The following is a 12,455-nucleotide window of genomic DNA, read 5'->3' as shown; positions in this document are numbered from 1 at the left end:
ATAAAGGTAGAATATTTGAAAGATGGGTGCTAGACAGCCAAAACAATGACCAATTTCTACTACAATATGTTATTTAGAAGAGAGAGAAATATTTCCCAAACTGTCAACTACACATATACTGTTAATCATTTTTTCCTTTGTTCAAATTCTAAAATATCTGTATTCATCATGCTCAAGGCATTTATCGATGCCTACATATTTTTTAAAAAGAGAAATTGTTAGTAAGAATGAACATACTGTATGTGTCTAAAGAGGATAAGAAGGCAACACATTTGTCAAACATCTGGAATTTTCATTGAAAACCTTTCTGACGTGAATACTTTGACTATATCTGTAACCCTAATAATGCCAAAAGAAAATTCCCAGGTGCCAAATATTTCCTAACTTTGCTGATGTGTTTTAAAGACTCTACAGGTTAGTTGTTATACCCTATAGCTTTAAGGCCTTAATTTTAAAAGCTGCATGTAATTTTGCTAAAGGGCTATTTCCACAGCCAATTTGATTAAGTGCAACTTAAAAATTTCAGGCAATATATCTGAATGCCCTGATTGAACCAACCACAAAGACTGTACTTACAAAATTGAACATAATTTTTTACCCTTGAATCTTAAAGGTACCTTCTCATTTGACTTATATTTTATTCCATTTTATTTTTCAATTTTGGCATCATAAATTAATTTTAATGGTGCTAACTTACAGAAAAATTCTCAACTAACCTATACTATAAATGGATTTTCAAATGTAGCTATTATATATACACAATGGAGATAGGCAGAAATTATGAAAGAAATTTTTTCTAAAAATGCAACAAAAATATTTCCTATCCATAATTAGTTAATTGGACAAATGTAAAACAATTTACATAACTACATTTTGAATTCTGAGTGTAAAGAAAGTATGACAAATACTAAGGGATAAATAATTTCACAAAATCAGCTTCGTTTGTTACTTTTTTCTGAAAACACAGCTAGAAGAAAATCATTTAAATTTAAGTTGCAATGTCTTAAATGTCTACTTTTAGAACATTATAATCATTTAAAATTATATCATATACTATAAGCTAAATAGATTTAATATATAATATTTATCCTATTCTTGTTTACTGTCTTCACATTCAGCACCTTTTAAGAATGACACAACGGGGGTGTCTGAGTGGCTCAGACGATTGAGCATCCGACTTCAGCTCAGGTCATGATCTTGCGGTTTGTGAGTTCAAGCCCTGCATCAGGCTCTGTGCTGTCACCCCAGAGACAGGAGCCTGCTTCAGATTCTGTGACTCCCTCTCTCTCTGCCCCTCCTCCACTCATGCTCTACCTCTCTCTCCAAAAATTAATAAACATTAAATTTTTTTAAAATAACATAAGAATGTATGTGGCATGCCTCAGTTTGACATATATAGTATTCCTTCTCTGTTTCCAGTTGTTCCTCTAATAAGTTATGTTTAAAATATTTTTGAAACCAAAAGTAAGTTAATGTAACTATCAGCGATATAATTTTTCACTTAAACTAGGAAACACAATATTTATTCACTTTTTTCTTTTGAACTACATAGTTATATATGATCATCAACTGTATGATGATCATCAACTGTCTGAGTTTTACAGTTAATTTGGACTCTAGAGACCAAATTTATTGATAAGAAACCAACTAGACAGGTAAAATAAGTTGTCCAAGGCTACACCACTTATTAGTTGTGGCTGTTAGATGGGATTCCCTATATGTTGACTATTTTGCCATTGTTTTTTTTTTATTGTAACATGTTGGATTCTTTTATAATAATAATTTGATGGTTGTTTTGTAGTTTTTAGGTACTTTCCTTTACACAGGACAAAGTTGATATAAACACAAAGACAAAAATGTCCAAATAAATTCATAGATTTAATTCTCTGGACTATCCAAACTCCAAACTGTGGAGTATCATATTACTCACTTATTATTTTGCATATATTTTAGCTGCTTAACAGATTATGTAGTAGACTGGTTGGCATGACTAAACTTTTGTTTGAATAATCATAAAATGGCATTCCATATAGACAGGAGATTTGAAGCAAATTATGGCAGACACTCTTACTTGCCTACTAAATAACATCTCCCCTCCCTCTACCCTTCCTTGGTACTAGAAACTAGATTATATTCAGGGTAGTAATATACCCAGCCCCTGGCAAAGTATCATGATTAATCTAAACTAATCATAATACTGCTACTACCTATTGCCAAATACTTGATTTCCCCACTTTTGTTATAGCTATAAGTGATCGTGTGACTGAGTTACAGCCTATAAGACACAAAAGAAAGTCTGATAGAAATACTTCTTAGAAGTCTCTAGCTATCCTGATAAAAGACATAGAGGGGCACCTTGGATGGCTCAGGCAGTTGAGCGTCGGACTTTGGCGGACATGGCCTCACAGTTCATGAGTTCAAGCCCTACACTATCAGCATGGAGCCCACTTCGGATCCTCTGCCCCTCTCCTAATTGCTCTCTCTCTAAAAAATACAGAGAATAAGATATGGCTGGGCTCACCTTTCCCTCCTCCTCTATACCTTAAATGTGACTATGATTCCTAGAGTGGGTACATCTATTTTGCCATCAAAAAGGAAACACTGAGAGAACTGCAGAGATACCTATCCTGATGTTATTGCACCTATAAACCAATATCAGAGCTTCTCTTTCTAGACGTATTGCTACCTGAAAAAAATATAAGCATAAACATTCCTTTAAGTCACCAGAAGTCATGATTTTTGTTACATTTATCTGACTCCATCCCTAATTGTTGTACATACAATTGTAAACATTGCTGACACATGCAATGCAAAAACCATCATTTAGGAAGGCTTATTGCTATGATGTTTCCACCTACTAGTATGCGCTCAACATATGTGTAGTCAATGGGTTTTCAAAAAAACTAATCTATATAAAGTGTGACAACTGAAAAACCTCTATATCTAACCATTATAACCAAATGGTTATAATTTTCTGCCATTTCTCCTGCCATACAGATAACACAAATAGAAACTTATTGCTTTTATGTTATGATTTTATCAATTTTTATACAGTGTGATAATTCATCCTCTGAAAATGTGTGGAAAGCCTGGTAAAACTAATAAGAGCTCACTGACTTTTTTTTTTAAGAGCCATATATCCAGTTTGGCCTTTTAAACTTGTTTGGTTTTTCAAATAAGACTGTAAGCACCGAGATTACAACAATGAAGAGGCCCACAATTCAATAAAGCTTCTCTTCCTGTCTTAAGATGTAATTAATCCCCAAATGTACCCGGTGCAGAAGCCATGGGCCCTCTGATTGATACATGCACCCTGTTTTCCTGGGTGAGGTTTCTTTATCTGGGGCACTCTGTTTTCACAGATGAGTTGCTCTCAGAAAGCCCTACCTACAAGAAATGTGTCCATTATGCTGTATCTCAGCTCAGCTACGGTAGGATACTCAGCCCCCTGACATCAGACTTAGTCCTTAAATAGCATCTTCCTGACCAAGTGTGAGGCCACAGATGTCTAGAAAGCCCTCTTCTCTTCTGATGTGGACTCTTGATAATTGTTTTTAACCTGGTATCAGTTACAAACTCATTTTTGAATAGAACAAAATTTACTTTCTCACTTTCTCACTCTCATGCAGTCTGAGTTCATGGAAATGAATCTAAATAGATGCCTAGGACATCTTTTTCTTGGAATGGGAAGAAGCATGACAATTATCTAAGATAGGCTGAAAATATAAATTCCAAAAGGCAAACAGATGAATTTTCCTGGGCAGGCTCTTATAAAAATACCATTTGACGTAGGGAAGGAAAAAAAAAAAAAGATCTATAGCAGATGTTTACTCAACTTGAATAGGACAATGAAAACCAAAACTATATTACAGTGTGACACGTTTCTAATCAAACATATTGGATTAATCTGTGCTACTATCATACCTATGAAGTACTTGTTAAGCACTTTTTGGCAGAGAAATTTTTAAAAACAGACCAAGCAAGTAATAGTAGCCTATAGCATTTTACTCATTAATTTATACACTAGCTTTGATGTGATCGGTACCAAAATTATTGAATCTCTACGAAATATTTGCTTGTTTCAGTACTTAGAATACATAGAGTGTACAGTACTCACAAATCTTAAAGCTGTTCAAGTAAAAAGCAATGAATTGGGTGGCCATTAGGAAACTTTTTGAGGAGATGGGTAAATTTATTGCCTTGATGGTAGTGATAGTTCCCCAGGCATATACATATCTAAATTAGTCAAGTTATATATATATTAAATATGTGCAGTTGTGTATGTCACGTATATATCAATAAAACTGTTTTTTAAAGAGCATATCTACATACATTTTTAATGCCAACAAAGTTTCATTTCCACTTTCACAAAATCACCCACTACTAGTGAGTTGCTACTATATGGTAGCTCCAGTTCCCAATGTGGGATCTTACAAAGATTCTTTGCCAGCCTATGAAAACCTGGATTTCTAGGAGAGTGGTTTTTAAAGCCAAACTTGACAGAAATTTAATTTGTGGCATACTAAATGTAACTATTTTCTGTTCCTCTTAGAAAAGTCAAAGGGTGATATAGCCATATGGGTTACAAATACATCAGCAGGCTAAATCTATTCCTGGAGCTCATTCATCATTGTAACACCCCCCTGACATGGGAGGGTGACAAGGATTATTGTTCTTGTTTTAAATCTGATTGAAAAGTCCTTGACTGAACTTGCTTTGAGGGTGAGAAGGCAGTTGGACTGGGCCCTCGCCCATGGTTTTACTTGAATGCAGATCTCTTAACACGAAGTTAAGTGTTCTTTGCTACTAAAACCTGTGCTTTCTAGATTATACCAAAGGCCTGTGCTCATTCAAAAAATTCTAACTGTAATTCTAATTCTAATTGAATTATCAAAGACAACTATGTCCTTTTTAAATTTATTAGGCAAATTTTCAAAAAAATCAAATGAGAAGACACAGTATAATGAAACCATGCAATTAAAACTGAGATTTAAAACTTAGTAACCATTATGCCATATTTTCTTCATTAATCAACTTATATGTTTTTCTTATGCTTAGATGTTGTAAAGTAAATCACATTCATCATGACAGTTTATCTTTAAATATTAAGGTATACAACCTTAAAAATGAAGATATATTCCTATATGCTTTTATCAGAGTATGAAAAAATTAATAATTCCAATATCCAGTGCATATTTAAATTTCCCTAATTGTTCCAGAGCTATGTTTTATAGCTAGTTTATACAAACCAGGATCATCCAAAGACTATATGTTCTATATGGTTGTTTTATCTCTAAAATATCTTTTAATGTGCTCTAGTTTCCTTTCCTCTAACTCTGCCCTTTTCTTAAGACATCAGCTTCTTGAAAAGAATGGGACAGGACTCATATGCAGTCTTATTTTCTGGTTTCTTGTTGGTTGCTTGTTCTGTTGTTTGACTTGTTCTTCTGTACCTGGTATTTGCTTTAAATGGTCAAAAGAAATGACAGATTAAACATTTTTTGGCAAACGTACTTCTTTAGTGATGCTGGAAAGTCCCTATTTATAATGGAAAAATAGAATAAACCAAAGGTTTTAATTTGTTTTTACAGGGATAATATAATCATTTGTGATTTTATGGCAACTAATGGCCTCAAATGCTATGGACTTTGGAAGATTTTCTTATTCATTAGGTGACAATCTGGACCAACCCCTAGGTATTTAAAAGCTTTCAGGGGCTGGAAGATGGAATAAACTTTGCAAAAATTCTGATGTCAAGAGGTTTCCATCTCAGTTAATAAAATTAAAAGGATCAAAAGGGGTTCTGAGAAATCTACAAAACCAGACTTGGAAAACATACTTCTCACTCTGGACTCTGGATGACACATATACTCAATGGAAGTTTCATGACTAAGACACATAGACCCCCCACCCCCCCCCAAAAAAAAAAAAAAAAAAACCCTGCTTAGTTTGGATGTCATATGGGTGTATTATCTTTGGTGTAGCTATATATATTCAATGCAACAGGAAAGTAACCTCAGTGCTCCTCCTTCTTATAATTATGCATCTGTTCCCAAAATTATGGTTGTCATGACTCTTTGTTAGAAAATCTTTAGCTGATTTGGAGAAGTGCAGGTTTAATCCTTTGATTTTAAATCAAATGCAAAAAAAAGGGGGGAAGGACAGGATAATTTTCATTCTCTTGAATGGATAATAGGAGAAATTACAAATAAGCAAAGCCTAGGACAAAAGCAGTAGGAAAGGGTATTGCTGCTCCTCTAAACTATAAGTAACATTCTTGCATTCTTGATTCTTAGAGTATAATTCACACCATAGTTTGTTCCATGTTGAGATAGAATTAATGAAATATTTGTAAAGTCAAGAACTTATCCTTGAGAAATGACTGAACTCTTTTGTGCATTATATTTCTTCCAGACCACACATGACTACATTTTAATTATGCTCCTCATATGTTCTTTAAATTATCTCCACCACCACATTTTCTAAGCTAACATCAATGCAGAGTTTATTTATTGCTGTTTCCAATTACTCTTTCAAGGCATTAACATAATGATGACGTCTGCCTTAAGAAGTTGTTTCCTCATTTTTTTTTTCAAAAAATAAAGTGGACTTATGCAAAGTTACTAAGAACTTAGGTTTAACTCTCCTTTGAATTTTAACTTTATAGAGTGCCTCTACACACATTTGCCATACTGACACTATTTGAGACTTTTCTATTAATCTCCAAAGATTCTTCTCATTCAGCCAGGACCTTCTGCTTTCCTCATTTTTATTTTCACTCTGAGAATCAAAGAAGAGGCTTCTGCCAAATTAAGGGTAAAAAGTATTTTTTCTTTGCTAGTTACACCAGACTCAACCTGATGAATAACTTGTGTTATTCCAATGGCAACTGGGTATTAAACTATACTTTGTCTGTCTGTCTATAACTGGCATGTCTGTACAGGCATGAATTATTGCTATGTAAATTCCATAGACAAATTTTGTGTATTAAAATAGAAGTTTCAACTAAGCACACATATTCCTGTTTCCCATTCATTTTAAAAACATTTTTTTAGCACCTTGCACTATGCCAGATCTATAGTAAAGATTCTCAAATGTTTGTATGGAAATTTGCTAAGGAAGGAAATTTCCAACCACATCCTTGAAGCCTATTTAAGAAGCTCTGGGGTGGGTCCAAACATCTGCATTTCAAACAAACACTCCAGTTGTTTCTGGCACAGATGTCCAACAGCACATATTGTGAAAAGCACAGTCTACATGTATGTAAGGATTTTATTTTTTTAATTTTTTAATGTTTATTTATTTTTTAGACACAGAGAGAGAGAGAGAGAGAGAGAGCATGCACAAGTTGGGGAAGGGGCAGAGAGAGGGGGAGAGAGAGAGAGAATCCTAAGCAGTTCTGCACTGTTAGCGCACAGACCAATGCCAGACTTGATCTCATGAACCATGAGATCATGACCTGAGCCAAAATCCAGACTCAGATGCTTAACTGACTGAGCCACCCAGGTGGCTCATGTACACAAGGATTTTAGATGCAAAATGTAAAAAATAAAAACACTAATCAGGTAAAGGTCAACACATAAGAAACTGTGGTATAATGCCATATAAGTAGTAAAAGATACAAGAGTATTTCACAGGATAGCCTAATTGAATAGATGATGGCATAGTCTATGTTATTCAATAAAATAATTTAAAAATACTTATTAAAACAGACTAATATAGACCTTTAAAATTGAATTATGTGCTGTCTTTAAAAATGTGATTGTATGACTCTTTATGTCAAAAACTTAAATTACATAATAGTTAAGCTTATTTAGAAGCACTAAAAGACTACTTTGCACGAGATTCCCTTCAACTAATTACTTTCACCACATTTGGATTTTCAGCTAGTACTCTATGTTTTGGCCTGGAAAATATACTTGTTATTCTCTGGACAGAAGAATTTAACTTCTATTTTGCCAAAAAATAACTGCACATAATATCATCCCAATCTATAGCTCTTTCCTCTCTCTGTGACTATGTTCATTCCTTTTGTATCAGTTAGCTATTCCTAGATAACAAACTACCTCAAATTTAGTGGTTTAACTCCAAAAAAAAATGTTTTAAACATTTTTTTAGCTCATAATGCTGTGGGTTGGTTTGAGCTACCTCTTCTGTTCTCCAGGGGCCTACTCAAGTATCTGTGACCAGGAGGTTGTTGGCTAGGGACTTAGATCGTCCAGGAAGCTTCATTTAGAAGCATAGATATTTGTACCCTATCAGCCGGAGTGAAGGAAACAACTAGGGTTCACATGGATTATACTAACTGGAAACATACAGAAAAGAGTACTGTGGGAAAGCACTTCAGCATAGCCAGGTTGGCATTTTACAAAGTACCACAAGGCAGCAAAGCTATAAAATATGAAACAATTAGAGTGCACACATGACAGCAATTAGAAATTTGAAGATTTAATTTGAAACAATCATGAATTCCAACTGTTAAATGCCTAAAAACGTAGTAATGAGCAAATATAGCCTCTTACATGTGCTATATATACCATATATATGCCAGAATATATATTTATAAATAAATATATATTCTGGCATATATATGGTATATTCTGGCATATGTTAGTTTCCTTTTCTATTAAGATCTACACTCATTAGAAAAATTACTGTCAGCGTCTTCTCAAAATTTAGTAAAAAAGAAATACACAGTCTGTGGATAAATGAATGAATGGATAAGAACTAGAACTATGACTGGAACTAGAACAGCAAAGGAATGAAAAAGAGGAAGACAAAAACAGGGGAATATGGAACATACTATTTATTTCCATATGTGTTTTAACATTTAATATAATTTTTAATCTAAAATAAAATGTTAAGAGAGCACACATATATTGTTTCCCTATACAGTCAAAATTTAAACTCCTCACACAGACTTTTTCTCTCTCTTCCACTTACTCTAACATGGCCCATTGTGAAGGTTATGATGTCTGATTGATTCACTTCTCTAGCTGTGGTGCCTTGCATGGTGCCAGGCCCATATTAGTAATAATAACTCATGAACAAATTAATACATTTTTCTTGAAGATTTATGGAGCAAAAACAGAATTGAGTGCAAGCAATAACATGTACAAAAGAAAAAAAATTAAAAGATTTTTGGATACTCTAAAGCAAAAATTAAATCCCCACTGATTCTGGTCTATGTCACTTTACCTTGTTAAATTATTTTCCTTCCTAGTAATTGTCATTTGGCCATAAGCAGAAATGATTATGAACGGGCAGGGTCTTTTTATTCCTACCTATTTTTGAAAGGATTTCTGCTTCAGCCAACAAAATAATAAGAAAAGAGTATCCAGAGATTCATAAAATTTAAATTCTCCAATTTTGAAACATATTGGGCGAATTACGTGCCGTAACAAAAATACTAGGATATGCCTTATTACAAAAGGTGTTTCAGAAGTGGAAATCTGGCAGATCTACCTATACATTGCTTTCAGGCATTCTTCAAATGTCACCATGGGACATGTCAATTGGATGACCCAAAAGAATCAACTTCAAAATTCATAGGCCCTGCATACAATCAGAAACTAGCCCGGGCCTCAATAGAACTGTCCCATTTAATATTCTGAAGACATGACATAATTTTTAGATAACTTTTTGAAAATGAGCTTTAAAGTCAGATTTCAAAGCTACTGTCATTTTTCCTGATCAAAACATAAATCTTTACAAAACTTTCACTATCTAAACTGTTACTGATGTGAGCACATATTGAGAATAGTTTTTTCATCACAAAAATCAAGTAAGACTACCATGGTGACACATTATCTTTTTTTTTTTTTTTTCAAAACAAAAATTGTAGACATACTTATCCTAGGACAAGAAAAACATCAATAGTTTTCTCTGTTTTTCTATTTGAGTCTAGAGCCCAAGAGCCCGTGATTTAAAGGCACCTCATAAGTAGATGTAGCCATATACTACTTGAGAGTGGTTACAGGTTAATAGCACTTATGCAATCACAAAGTGAGAATGACCATTATTCCATACATTTTGAGACATTGTGGTGAAAATAAAGTCTAGAAATCAAAAACTTATTTAAAATATACAGAAAAAAAGAATTGGACATATAACATATTCATGGCCCGTTTCTTAAGAATTACTGGAATAATCCATAAATAGCATAAGGAGAGAGAGGTTAGAGAGGGTTTTGTGAAAGTTTCACACTGATTTTTCAATTAATGAAGAGATAGAGTCTGACAGAGAAGCAAGTGAAGGGCCTTTTTGGTGAGAAAATGATGGATGGATAGAGATAAAATCAGGGATAAGTGAAAAAAATATTTACTTTCTCAAAAACTTGAGAGCATTTATTACTAGTAGACCTGCCTTGCAAGAAATATTAAAAGAAATTCTTCTGAGAGAAAACAAATGATATTGGTCAGAAATTCAGATCTAAATAAAGAAAAGAAGAGTATCTGAGAATAAATAAAGGTAAACTGCAAATTTTATTTTCTTATTTTTAATTGATCTAATAGATAATAGTTTGTTCAAAATAATAATATATCTGTGTGTATATGTGCATATATAGGTGCTTATATATAAGTAAAATGAATGACAATTATAATATAATAAATGATTTGTTATTATAAGGTACTGTACTACCTGTAACTTGAAAGTGGACTTGGATTAGCCATAAATGTATACTGTAAACTCTAGAGTAACCACTGGAAAAAGTAAAAAAAAATGAAATATAATTGATATACTAAGAAAGAAGATAAAATGGAATCACACAAAATGCTCAGTAAAAACCATGAAAGTTAGAAAAAGTGTAGTAAACAAAATAAGAACAAAAAACAAGGGCAACAAATAGAAAATAGTAACAAATATGGTGGATATTAATCTAACCATAGCAGTAATTCAATGATCTAAACACACCATTAAAAGACAGAGACTGGGGGCACCTGGGTGGCTCAGATGGTTAAGCATCTGACTCAGGTAGGGCTCTGCACTGACAGCGTAGAGCCTGCTTGAAATTCCCTCTATCCCTCTCTATCTGTACACATTCCTGCATGCATGCACTTTCTCTCTCTCTCAAAATAAATAAACTTTAAAATAAGTAAGTAAATAAATAAATAGGACAGAGACTGTCAGAGTGGATCAAAAAATAAGACCTAATTATATGTAGTCTATAAGAAACCCACAGAAAATATAAAGACACATATAGATTAAAAGTAAAGGGATACAGAAAGATATACCACAGTAACACTAATCCAAAAAATCAGAAGTAGCTTTATTATTATTATTATTATTATTATCATTATTTACTAATTATTCATTATAAAGCAAAAAAAGCAAGGAAAGTTATCAGGGATAAAGAGGGGAAATACATAAAGGGATAGATACTCTAAGAATACATAGTAAGTCTTAATTTGTATGCGCCTAACAATAGAGCATCAAACTCCATAAGGCAAAACCTGACAGATCTGCAAGGAGAAACAGATGGATACACTGTTATACTTGAAGACTTTAACAACCTTCTATCAGAAATGGACAGATCCAGCAGGCAGAAAATCAATAAGGACATAGTTGACATCAACAGCACCATCAATTTATGGGATATAATTAACATCTATAGATTGCTTTATCCAACAGAAGCAAAATACATATTCATCTCAAGATCACAAGGGAGACCACATTCTGGGGTATAAAATGCCACTTAACTTCAAAATAATAGAAATCATACACTGTAGTTTTTCAGACCACAATGGAATTAAACCAGAAGTTAATAAAAGAAAACTGGAAAATTCCAAAATACTTGAAGATGAACAACTCACCTCTAAATAACAATGGGTCAAAGAAAAAAATCTCAAGAGAAATTTTAAAATATATAGACTCTGGACTAAATGAGAAAAAAATACAACTTATCAAAATTTGTGGGATATATCAAAAGCGGTGTTTAGAGAGAGGTTTATAGCATTGAATGCGTATATTAGGGAAGAATCTAAAATCAACAATCTAAGCTTCTATCCTAGGTGACTAATAAAAGTAATACAAATTAAATCCAAAGTAGACAGAAGAAAAGAAATAATAAAAATTAGAGATGAAATTGAGATAGGAAATCATTAGAGAATATCAATAAACCAAAAGCTGGTTCTTTGACAAGATCAGTAAAATTGATAAGCCTTTAGCCAGGTTAGTGAAGAATAAAAGAAGACACGACTTACTAGTATCAAAAATGAAAGACAGGATATCACTGAAGATCCCATGGGCACCAAAAGAATAGTAAAAGACTATTATGAACAAGTTTATGCCTCTAAACTTGATAACCCACATGAAGTAGACCAATTCTTTGAAAAACATATAGTGCTGAAACTCACATAAGAAGAAACAGACAATGCAAATAAGACCTTATCTATTTAAAAAAATTGAATCAATAAATAATTTTCCAAAATAGAAAGCATCAGACACGTATGAGT

This window comes from Panthera tigris, chromosome A2, assembly GCF_018350195.1.
Source record: "Panthera tigris isolate Pti1 chromosome A2, P.tigris_Pti1_mat1.1, whole genome shotgun sequence".
NCBI lineage: Eukaryota > Metazoa > Chordata > Mammalia > Carnivora > Felidae > Panthera > Panthera tigris.
Note: the sequence above shows the minus strand (reverse complement) of the source record.